This window comes from Rattus rattus, chromosome 16 (assembly GCF_011064425.1).
Source record: "Rattus rattus isolate New Zealand chromosome 16, Rrattus_CSIRO_v1, whole genome shotgun sequence".
Classification (NCBI taxonomy): Eukaryota; Metazoa; Chordata; class Mammalia; order Rodentia; family Muridae; genus Rattus; species Rattus rattus.
Genome location: NC_046169.1, coordinates 27,396,351 through 27,407,800, shown reverse-complemented (window position 1 = coordinate 27,407,800; position 11,450 = coordinate 27,396,351). Strand labels below are relative to the sequence as shown.

Here is an 11,450-nt window from a genome sequence, read left to right as displayed (position 1 = left end):
GAAGAGACAAGAATTGTGGCCTCTTGAAGGAAGCCCATGGGTCCCCATCATTCCCTGAGGGACTACTGACAGTTAATTTCTGAGGGAACTACTGTTGTTTTCTTTCCTAAGTGGTGTAGCTACTGATTTGTGCAATGCTTTAATAAATAACATCCCAGTTGTACTTGAGCAGTTAATACTAATTGAACACTGTAGGGCACACAAAAAGATAGAAAAGTAGGAAGGAGAGTTTGAGGGAGAGAAAAAGATGTACAGCAGGAGAGTCAAAAGTGAAAAGAGGAACAGGGTGTTAAAAATGTATTATATTCATGCATGAATATGTAAAAAATAATTTTTAAAATATAATAATGGCCCCTTGGAGTGGCCTCTGCATGTATGTGACATTGTAAACTTGCCTTGCTTGTCCACTAGGCCATCCATCTTTCCTTCAGAGTGTGACATGGGTCCTTGTGAAGCAAAGGCTTCAGTCTCATATTAGAGAGGGGCATATGAGCGTATGCTGGATTATGTCTCTGTGGTGGTTTGAATATGAGTCACTCCCCTGAGCTCATATATTTGATCATTTGGTTCTGTTGATAGAACTAAAGGATTAGGATGTGTAGCCTTGTTGAAGGGGCTGTGTTACTAGGGATTGGCTTTGTTAAAGTGGAGTGTTGCTAGGGGTTGGCTTTGAGGTTTCTAAAGCCCACAGCACTCCTGGTCATCTCTCTTTGCCTCCTGATTAGGGATGAAGATGTGATTCCCCCAGTTACTGCCCCAGTGCCATGCCTGCCTGCCTGTGTGCTATCATGCTCCCCACTATGATGGGCATAGACTCTACCCCTCTGAAACTATAAACCCCAAATACCTTTTCTTTTGTAATTACAGCAATAGGATAGCATCTAAGACACTCTCCTTGTTGGTCACGATGTCCTATTACAGCAAAAGGATAGCAACTAAGGCAGTCCCCATGCTGTGTTCCTCTAGACAGCCTTCTGTAATGGTAAATTTGCTGTGTCAACTTGATGAAACCACGTGGCCTCAAGATGCTCCAGGAAGTGCTGCTTCTTGGAGTTTCTATGATGGTGTTTCCAGATGGTATGGTCACTTGAATCATATACTTTGTAATGGAGACCACATTCCCCAGAGTGGGTAGAGGTCCACAAATGTTTTCTGGTCTGTACAGAATGCAAAAGTCAAAAGAGGGGTTGGGGATTTAGCTCAGTGGTAGAGCGCTTGCCTAGCGAGCCTAAGGCCCTGGGTTCGGTCCCCAGCTCTGAAAAAAAAAAAAGTCAAAAGAGACTGAATCACAGTCGTTGGTTGTATGGTTGAGCCATGAAAAACCCTCTGCCTTCCAACTTCAACTTATACTATTTAAGCTCTTCTTTTGTCTGTTCTTTAAACTTGGACTGAAATTTATACTACCAGATTCTTGGGACCTTCAAGTTTATAGATGGATCCATAACTATCATGGGGATTAATTTCTATTATCCTAAATTACACACACACACACACACACACGGAAACGGAGGCACAAAGACAGCATGCTACTTACTCAAAGACATGCTGTCTACAGCTGTGCTGTGTCTCAAGAGTCAACACTCTCCATCAGGGATATCTGATGGGGGCACTCATGATGATGGTGTAGGCCATAAGCCCTATATTTCTAAAAGAGCAGCAAGTAGCTAGTTTAATGAGGCTACTCTCCAAACACTATTCTTTCTTCAACCCTATAAAGGAGAAGGCAGGCGATTGGTTGTTTCATGTCTCTGGTATGTTTCTCCAAGGGTATGTACAGGAAGAGAGGCCATGGCTGTGACCTCACAGTGTGGTCAGAATGTGACATATAAGGATGGAGAATTCTAAGCATTAGATGCAAGCCATTGCGAATTAGAAATTGTATTGTTTATCAGACATCATTAGGAGAGAATGTGTTCTCTCCCTCACTCAACTTAATAACGGAACTGCATTTGTGTTCACCCTGACGATGGTGTCTGGGAACTTATCTCTGTGGTAATTCACTTTCCTGGCTTTGGGGATGGCTGAGCCTGGCAGGCATTAGACAGATACTAAAGAACTCATGAAAGTCCATTCGCATTTTAAAGCTATCCCAGTCTCTTTGAATCACCTCCTTTCCAGATTGGACTGTGATGGATACTGTAAGGCAGGTGCTTTGTGATGGATGTCCTGTCAGAGGAGAACAACTTACCAGGAAATAAAACCTGGTATACAGAAAGTGTTCCGGGCTTGAAACAACAGGGAACTTGCTGATCTGGCATCACAATAAAAAGGAATTTTGCTACCATGGAGTTCTGAAAAGGCTGGATTTGGAGAGTTTGGGAGTGCTATCCAAGGTGAGGTTAGAGTCCACATACACATGACTCTGAAGCATTCTACTGTTCCAAGATGGATGTGTGTCGGCTAGTCTTATGTCAACTTGATACACGAACTAGAGTTCTCTGAAAGGAAGGCGTCTCAATTGAGAGGATATCTCTGAAAGGTCTGTCCACAAGGCATTTGCTTAATTTGTGATTGATGAGGGAGGGCCCAGGCCATTATGGGTGTTTCCTTCCTTTGGTTGGTGATCCTGGGTTCATGAGAAAGCAGGATGAACAAGCCATGGGAAGCAAGCATGTAAGCCCTTTGTGGCCTCTGCCTCTGGAATCTTTCCCTGTCATGATTTTCTTCAACGATGAACAGTGTTGTGGACATGTAAGCTGAATAAATCCTCCCCAACTTGGGTTTTTATTTTTGTCACAGCAATAGAAACCCTAAGGTGGGTGGTATGGTCTTTAGGTACCAATGATAAAGCACACGTGTGCTTTAGGGGGAGAGCTAAGCACGTGCTTTTCACTTTCCTAATACTTGTGTGTAGGTAGCACTAGGGAGAGTGGTGTTTGATGGAGATCGACAAGATTCATGGGTCTGCATTTTTCAGACCAACAGAAATGATCGAGCAAGCTCAGACATATTCATTTGCACCTAGAAGCAGTGGTACCTTCTAGACAGCACATTCTCAGGAAAAAAAAAAAAAGAATGCTGGGTAGAACAGAGTGGAATAAAGTAGATGCTGAAGAAAGGCTGACAAAAAAATGAAACTCCTGCAGCATTTTACTCTGGCCAAGCAGAAGAGCATCAATTTCTTCCTTCAAAGAGCATTTACTAAGAATGTGCTGTTCGGGAGACAGATGCTGTGAGAGGAATTGAATCTAAGCACATAGATGAAAGTTTATTCCCCCACACGGTCCAGGCATTTCTCTGCGTCACCTCCATATCTCTTTCGTGATAATTGTTGTTAAATAACTAATGATATTTAGGGCGCATCTTCATGTGAAACCTGTGAATTACCTTTACAGTGGGCACAAAAGAGAAGAAGATTGAAGAAAATATAGGTCTCAGGTTCTCCCCAGAAATTGATGTAATACAAGAAGGGGAGGGAGCATAAGTGTATCTTAGTAATTAGAATTAGATGAGTTTGGCAGATGTGACGCAGCCTGGCCTCTGATGATATATTGTTGGAGACAACTTGAGCCTTGAGCCACATGGTCTTTCATATTTGGCTCAGGATGAGCTGTTTGCTTGTTTCCTTCACAGAGGCACTGTGTTCTGTCAATATTGCCTTATGCCAAAAGCTGTGCTTGACATTTCTCCCTCTGTGCCACATTCTCTGACCTTCTGAATCAATCTACGGGTCAGACCCTAACATTATTCATATTTCACAGATCAAATCAATTACTGAGCTAAGTAATGTAAAATAGTTCTGGAGGTCAGAGGTCTGAAATTCATCACTGGATTCAAATTAAGCTCTCTGTAGCCCTGTTTTGTTTGCTTGCTTTGTTTGGGACTGTCCTTACTTTTGTGAGGTTATCATGGCTACCCACATTTCTTAGCTCAGGGCTCATTCATCTCCCTACGTCCAGATTCAACAGAATCAAGTTGACTCTCAATCATGCTTGTTTCTCTTTTTCCCACTTCCATCCACTTAGAAGAATGTCATGATTGTGTGGAGCCCATCTGAAAAGGAACGATGTCTTCCCTTCTCAACTTCTCATGAGTAGCCTTAATTTGGTCTACATGAAAATGAACATATGCACAGAGAATATGCTCATGCTTTTTCAGAGAGTGGAGATTGGGATCCGAAACCTTTGCAGGCGCAGTGCGGCGTGCATGCGCATGCGCGTGAGTGCGTGAGTGCGTATGCGGCGCAAGGCATGCGGAGTGCGGCGCGCGTGAGTGCGCATTGGTGAGTGCGTACGCGTGAGTGCATGCGTAAATGCGTGCCTGTTCCTCCTATTGGATGAGGCATGGTGAATAGGCACGCAGGAGAAGTCACGATTAAAGTAGCAAAACTGTGTGCAAATACACAAGTCCCTAGGGGTTCTTGCAGGCTGATCGCTGACAACCAGTGGGGATGTTGCCAGTTGCATCCTGGACTCACAAAGCAGACATGCACTTTCCTGAGAACAGACTCTTGCGTCATCTAATGGATCAAAATGAAGGATGGGTGATTTTTGAGTCAGGAGGGTGAAAGCACCTGAATGCCCTGTAAGTGCTACCTGCCTTTTACCTCTGCAACAACACTGCTTTATTGGAAGTGATCATTTCCTAAAACAAAGCCGGAACAGTAGGAGCTTCGGGTTTTGTACAAAGCTACCCTGAAAGTCAGTCTAGCTCATCTCCTGCTGGTGAAATAAATGCTGGAGAGCCTCCTTCAGAATGCCATTGTGTCATTTTCTCTCAATAAAAATGGTCAGGAGTGGGCATCCTGTATACATGAAAAACAGCACCTCGTGAAGCTTCGTAAAAAGGTCTTGTTGATGGCCGAACACCCTTCACCCATTGCTCCTACTTAGAAGTGATATGGAACAAATGCCTCTTCATGTCTTGTAATACTTTGGAACCACTCTTCTGGTTCAGCAAACTGACCTTTGCAGATGACAGCTGAACAATCTGTACAGTGCTTCCTAGGAACAAGGGAGGAACTCATATACTTAGATTCTTGTACGTTACAAATAACATTTTCATCTTCTGCCTTGTCTGCCTGTGGGATCCTGGATCAGTCCATACAATGCTTATTGATTAACCCTGTAAATGCTATGTCATAGTCTTTAACATCCCTGTGAGTTTGCATAAGACATTGCCTCCTCTCCCATGAGGGCTCAACGGTTGGGTGATTGACTTGGTAGATATTCCAGAGTCACTGGCCATAGTTAGGGCTTAGTTAGGGCATAGTTAGAGTTCAGTGCAAGTGGGCCTTGCACTAAAGGCATACTCGGTGTTGATGCAGCATTCATGTATTCAGTGTGTGGCCCAATAAAGTTCTTTATCCACCGTGTTCAAGATTGAGTCAGAGGATACATTTAGAAATCCAACTTTCTTGAGAGCTCTCAGGGGTCCTGGTTAGTTAACTCTGTTGATCCCCCTTTGGGGTTCTCATCCTCTTCAGGGCCTTCAATCATTCCCTCAACTCTTTCATAAGAGTCCCCCCACCCCCATCCAATGATTGGCTGTGGGTCTCTGCATCTGTTTCAGTCAGCTGCTGGGTGGATCCTCTCAGAGGACAGTTATGCTAAGCTCCTGTCTGCAAGCATAACAGAGTATCATTAATAGTGTCAGAGACTGGTGCTTGCCCATGGGATGGGTTTCAACTGACTTGAAACCCATAATCAATTGGTTATTGATTGGCCAATCCTTTCATCTGTAGTTCATCTTTGTCCCTGTACTTATTTAAGACAGGGCAAGTTCTGGGTAGAACGTTTTATAGGTAAGTTTGTGTCTTTATCCCTCCAATGGGGGTCCTGCTTGGTTACAGGAGGTAGCCTCTTCAGATCCCATATCCTCACCGTTAGACATTCTGGCTAAGATCAGCAACATTGATTCCTGAGAGCTTCCCCCATCCCAGATTTCTGGGACTTCCTAGAGATCTCCCCCAATCCTGACAACTGCAGGCTTCCATTCATTCTCCTGGCCCTCCGGGTCTCTCCCCACCATAGAACATACATGAACTTAGCAGATGTGCAGCTCGGTCTCCATGTAGGTTCCCCAACAACTGGACTGGAGGCTTTTCTTGAAACTATAGCCTGACTGTGGTGTGTGTTCCCTCACAGGGTTGCCTCGTCTGACCTCAGTGGGAGAGGATGCGCCTAACGTGGCAGAGACTTGATATGCCAGCGTCAGGAATATCCAAGGGGGCCCCACCATCTTAGATGAGAAGGGAGGAGGAGAGACTTTGTGATGTGGAGAGTGGGAACAGCATTTGGTAATGTAAATAAAGATATAAATATTTTAAAAAATTAAGTAAAAGCAAGCAAGCAAGAAAGAAGAAGGAAAGAAAGAAAGAGAAAAAAGAAAACAATCTAACTTTCTGACCACAGATAACCCTCACTTCTGCCAAGTGTCTTTTACTTGGTCCTTTTCATTAAAAAAAAGATCATTCTTTGGGGTCAACAATGGCTCATCCAGTAAGGATGTTTGTTTGCTTCAAGCCTGAAGATAGCAAGTTGTCCTTTGGCCTCCACACAAAAGTGGCACGGACACACACACACACACACACACACACACACACACACACACTTTTTTTTTAATTGAAAGAACTCATTTGGAAAACACAAATCCTAAAGGTCTTCTCGTGACTGATTTTCCATGTAAATCCTGAAGACCTAAGCGTGTTGCCCCAGCCCGTGAGACAATGGTTCAGTGATTCTGAGCTGTGCGAAGCTACGTGGTACCATATGGCCGGCTTCAACCAGGCAAATAGTTCTTAATCCCTTTTGAGGCAATCGTTTGATGAATCAGAAGGGCCTGGATTCTTTCCTAAGACAACACGTGTTGGTGCCATTTCTGTAATCTCCAAAAGTCTGGGGGTGGGAGGAGTGTCTAAGGGAAGATAGGATCTGTGTCTGGCTAAGCTGGAGTGACAGGACCACAAATCACTCTCATCCATGTGAAAGGACTTAAAACGAGCTAAACATACAAAACAATGATTTTTTTTTCAACTTCTAAGTTAGATCAGTCTCTAAAGTAGGGGAAGATTAATCAGTGCTTCTTAAATCCTAGTTTACTTCCCAGAGAACATTCCAGAGCACAGCTGAGGAAATAAAAAAAAACTAAGCAGAACATAGCTGTTTCCAGAGTTGAGAAGCCACAGATAGAAAGCTGAGGAGATCTGGGTATTGAATGTTCATGAGGCAGTGTACGGAAAAGGCATCTGTTCACAGGAAGAGAAGAGTAATTTAGGAGAGGCACACAGGATCTTCTCCCAGCCTGTAGCCGAGTGCTGAAATTACCATGTAGAACTGTAAGCATAACCCCCAAAATGAGAAAGGCTTCACATTGTACTTAGAGGTAGCTTTCTGTCCACCAACCAGAGTAGAGAAACTTCAGCTCTCATGATACCATATTGAAACTGAGAATAAGTTCATCTACAAAATGTCCTCACTGTGGAAGGGGTTTTGTGTGCACATATTGGAAAGATCGAAAAATTTATTTAATAACAATGATTTAAAAAACAATCATGTATTATGAGGGAGGCCATTAGCCTATGGCCATTGCTCGAGTCTTTACTAACAAAACTTGAATGTGTGTGTGTGTGTGTGTGTGTGTGTGTGTGTGTGTGTGTGTTGGAAGGCTCAAACAAACTCATAGTTTTTCAATTTTGTTTTTATTCTAGCCAATGTATAACATTTGGACAAATTTATGGGGTTAACATGTGCTTTTTGCAACAAGCATACCACATTCAACGAGGACAAAACTCAATGTAAATTTCACAATGGGGTTGTCAAGAATATCTCAGATAACAGAATCAATGAGGAAGGCCATTGAAACAATATTAATACATGCACATTTAAGAGGAGAAGATGGCAGGATTGCCATGTCCAGATATTTTATAAGATATGGTATGTGGTTTTAGAGATGAATATAGTAGCTGATGAAAATGGCACTGCTTCAGCTTCTCCACAGGATTTGTATTAGAATAAAAGATTAGTAGGCTTTGATATAGCTGTCTCTTGAGAGGCTCTGCCAGAGCATGACAAATACAGAGGAGAATGCTAGCAGCCAACCATTGAATTGAGAATGGGGTCCTCATTGGAGGAATTAGAGAAAGGATTGAAGGAGCTGTAGGGGCTTGCAACCCCATAAGAACAACAATAGCAACCAACCAGAGCTCCCAGAGGCTAAGCAGCCATCCAAAGAGTACACATGGACAGACCCATGGCTCCAGCTGCATATGTAGCAGAGGATGGCCTTGTTAGGCACCAATGGATGGAGAAGCCGTTGGTCCTGCCAAGGCTGGATCTCCCAATATAGGGGAATGTCAGGGTGAGGAGGTGGAAAGGGGTGGGTGGTTGGGGGGGACACCCTTATAGAAGGGGGAGGGGAATGAGATGGGAAACCCAGAAAGGGGATAACATTTGAAATGTAAATAAAAATATTCAATAAAAAAGATTATAGGCTTGAATGCACAGCAAAACAAGGTATTCAAAATGAAGAACAGCAAAGAAAAAAAGGCAGAAAAATAAAAGAAAATGTAGCAGAGAAGAAAATCTACAGCTTTAATCTAATTATCCAGTTCATGATGGAAGGTTCCAGAAAGAAAGCGCTTCATTCAAGAGAATATCCAGAGGGATCTGGGTAAATACATAATACTTTTAGCATCCTTCTGGAGACGTGTCTTCAGAGTTGCACATAGATGGAGAATAGGTTTTGTTGAGTTGGAAACCTTGCAAAGAACCATGGCTAGCTCCAAGTCAAAAACAATACCCTGATATTTTTTCAGGCCTGGGGCTTCTTGTGGTAACACACTGGCTGCAGGGAGGAGAGGAAAAGGGGGATCTGGCCTGGAACAGTTTCTGTGGCATCTATCTATATAGCACTTTGTTTCCTAAACTTGATCAGTGTGTGAGAAAGAACCTTTACTCATATTCTTCTCAGTCTCACCTGTCACGTGCTCACTAAACTCTGACGTTTGTAAGGCATCACACATATTATCACAGTGAAGGGACCCTCCCACACTGTCTCAGTCCTCAGATCTGAATTTGTCCTGACTACTTCTTTTCCGTTAGCCAAGTAATAGGCCTTATGACCCATTCATCAAATGAGTTATGAAGAACGTTCTGGAGCTCGCTGAGATGTTTTTGGTTTTGAGTATATGAGCTTTGGGAGGAATACGTCCCTCATCCATCTACCTACCACAGTACCTTAGAACTGTGGCAGTAGCTAATAGATACTAAGCAACAAACTCAACACCACAGGTCAGTAGCTCTGCTCCTCCTCCTTGGCAGCTAGAGATTCAGTCACCATCGAAATGACACAGTAACTATCCAAGCCAGGTTGTTTGGGATCAAGCATCTACTTCAGAGAAAACAATAGTCATCATTGTCCTTCAGCCTGGGAAAGCAACACTGCCCAAAACAGAAATTTGAGGAAAGCTGCCAAAATGTTCAAGAGCACATGCGATGCCATCATCGTATTTGGGTGCAGAGCTCATTTTGATGGTGACTTTAGCATTATTCAGATTCCTTGGATTGTCCAAAGAAAAGAAGCCCAGACACAGACTTCTGTGACCCAGACACAGACTTCTGTGACCCAGACACAGACTTCTGTGACCCAGACACAGACTTCTGTGACCCAGACACAGACTTCTGTGACCCAGACACAGACTTCTGTGACCCAGACACAGACTATTGTGGGAAGAAAAGAAACTTAAGAAAACAGAGAACAGCAAAAGTGAAAGTTGCAAAGATGGTTGAATTATAGACAAGAAGTGACATCAGCTAACTGCTCAACCAATTAGGAGCTGCCCATGATTTTGCTGAGTCAGATACCACCAATGAGTATTCCATAGCCACTACATGAGAGAAAAACAGAAATCTCAGTAGAGAAGCATCAGACATCTTGATGATCCTTGTTGACCTCGTATAAACCAAGAATAGACTTGTATGAACCTAGAAAAGACTTGTGTACATAGAATAGACTTGTACAAGCCAAGAATATACACTTTTATAAACCCAGAATAGACTTGCATGAACCAATAGTAAATGCGTATCAACCAAGAATAGATTTATATGAACCAAGAATAGACTTGTTTGAGGTGAAAAAAAAAAAAAAAAGAAAACTAGAAACAAAAGAATTTTCTTTGTAAGTTTCCTCAGTCAGCCCATTCAGGGTTTAAGTTCCAAGGTTTGGAGGTGGGACAAGACAACCCAGCGTAGTGAAGCCACAATTAAGATGAAGACGACGCTTGTACTAGGGTGCTGCTTGGGGGAAGGCACACAGCACACCCAGAACCTTTCATCCTATAGTCTCCAAACTGCAAAGAGAAGCAAGACACCCACCCAAGCTCGGTGTCGGATACTGTTTATCCATGAAGACGGACCTGACAGCTGATGCCCTCCCTTCGAGGCAAAACAGAGACCCGAACAGAGAGCAGAGTCTGCTCCTTGCTCGAAATGAGACTTTTGCCTCCCTGCTTTGTCAAAACTTCTTTTCACCATCATCAATTCTCTTTTTAGCGGAGTTTTTCTTTTTGACAGTTGCATTTGCTTAAAGAAGTGCAGTCGTTCCCACCTCTGATTCTCTCTCACCCCCTCCTACTCTTACCTGCTCTCTTCTTCTCAATAACTCCCCTGCTCTGTGTTCATGTCCTCTTTTTGTATGTGACACGTGGAATTCAGTTAGAGTTTTTAACCCCAAATATGGATGGGAGGCTCTTTGCTCAATCGGGGGCGATATATCAATAGCTACTGGAAGAAACGCCACCCTCCAAAAATCCTTGGCTGCCAACAACACTTTAAGGTCTACTCCCCTATCCATGTTGAAATGTTGATAGGCTTGACCACATGCAGGACTGTGCAATGCTGAAGTTTAAGACTGCAGCAACCCTGTAGTTTCCAGAAGACATCCTTCACCTCCCCATTTTTCCTTCCATCATCCCTTTGCATCAGTTCTAGAATTAGCTCTTGCACCATCCCTCCCTTTCCATGATGTTCCATGATGTTCCATGATGTTCCATGATGTTCCATGATGCCTGAACACTCCATGGTGACCTAGACTGAGCACTTGGTCCAGTTATGAGAAGATAGACTGCTTTGTGAATTTGCATGCCATCCCTGCACAGGGGTGATGCTAATCTCCTCTGTCTATTTCCCGATTTGGCCCATTCACTGCTACCGAGAGCACCCATTTGCCTTTTATGGTAGTATTTGCATAACTATTATTTCACAGAGATTATTCAAGAGAGATCCACTGTAAAAAAGAAAAAAACTAGAGGAAGGATAAATGATAAAAAAAAAAAAGAGAAAATTTCCTCAAACACTTTAAAGAGGTAAGTGATTAGCGGCTTTTCTTTTGCTTTGACTTTAGACATAGCGATTGGCCCCCAGATATTAATATTTTAAGTCAATTCATTCTTCAGCATGTATGCATAATAAGAGAGATGAAAAAACAATGACGATCTGGGGGAATGAATATCT

The 11,450-nt window shown here is 43.1% G+C and overlaps 1 non-coding gene across 1 annotated transcript; it reads right to left on the bottom strand.

Annotated features, from left to right (window-relative positions):
• Positions 1–11,050: 11,050 nt before the first annotated feature.
• On the bottom strand, positions 11,051–11,153 carry LOC116885989. Its single transcript, XR_004386065.1, has one exon. It is a non-coding gene; the product is annotated as a U6 spliceosomal RNA (small nuclear RNA).
• Between the last annotated feature and the right edge of the window lie 297 nt (positions 11,154–11,450).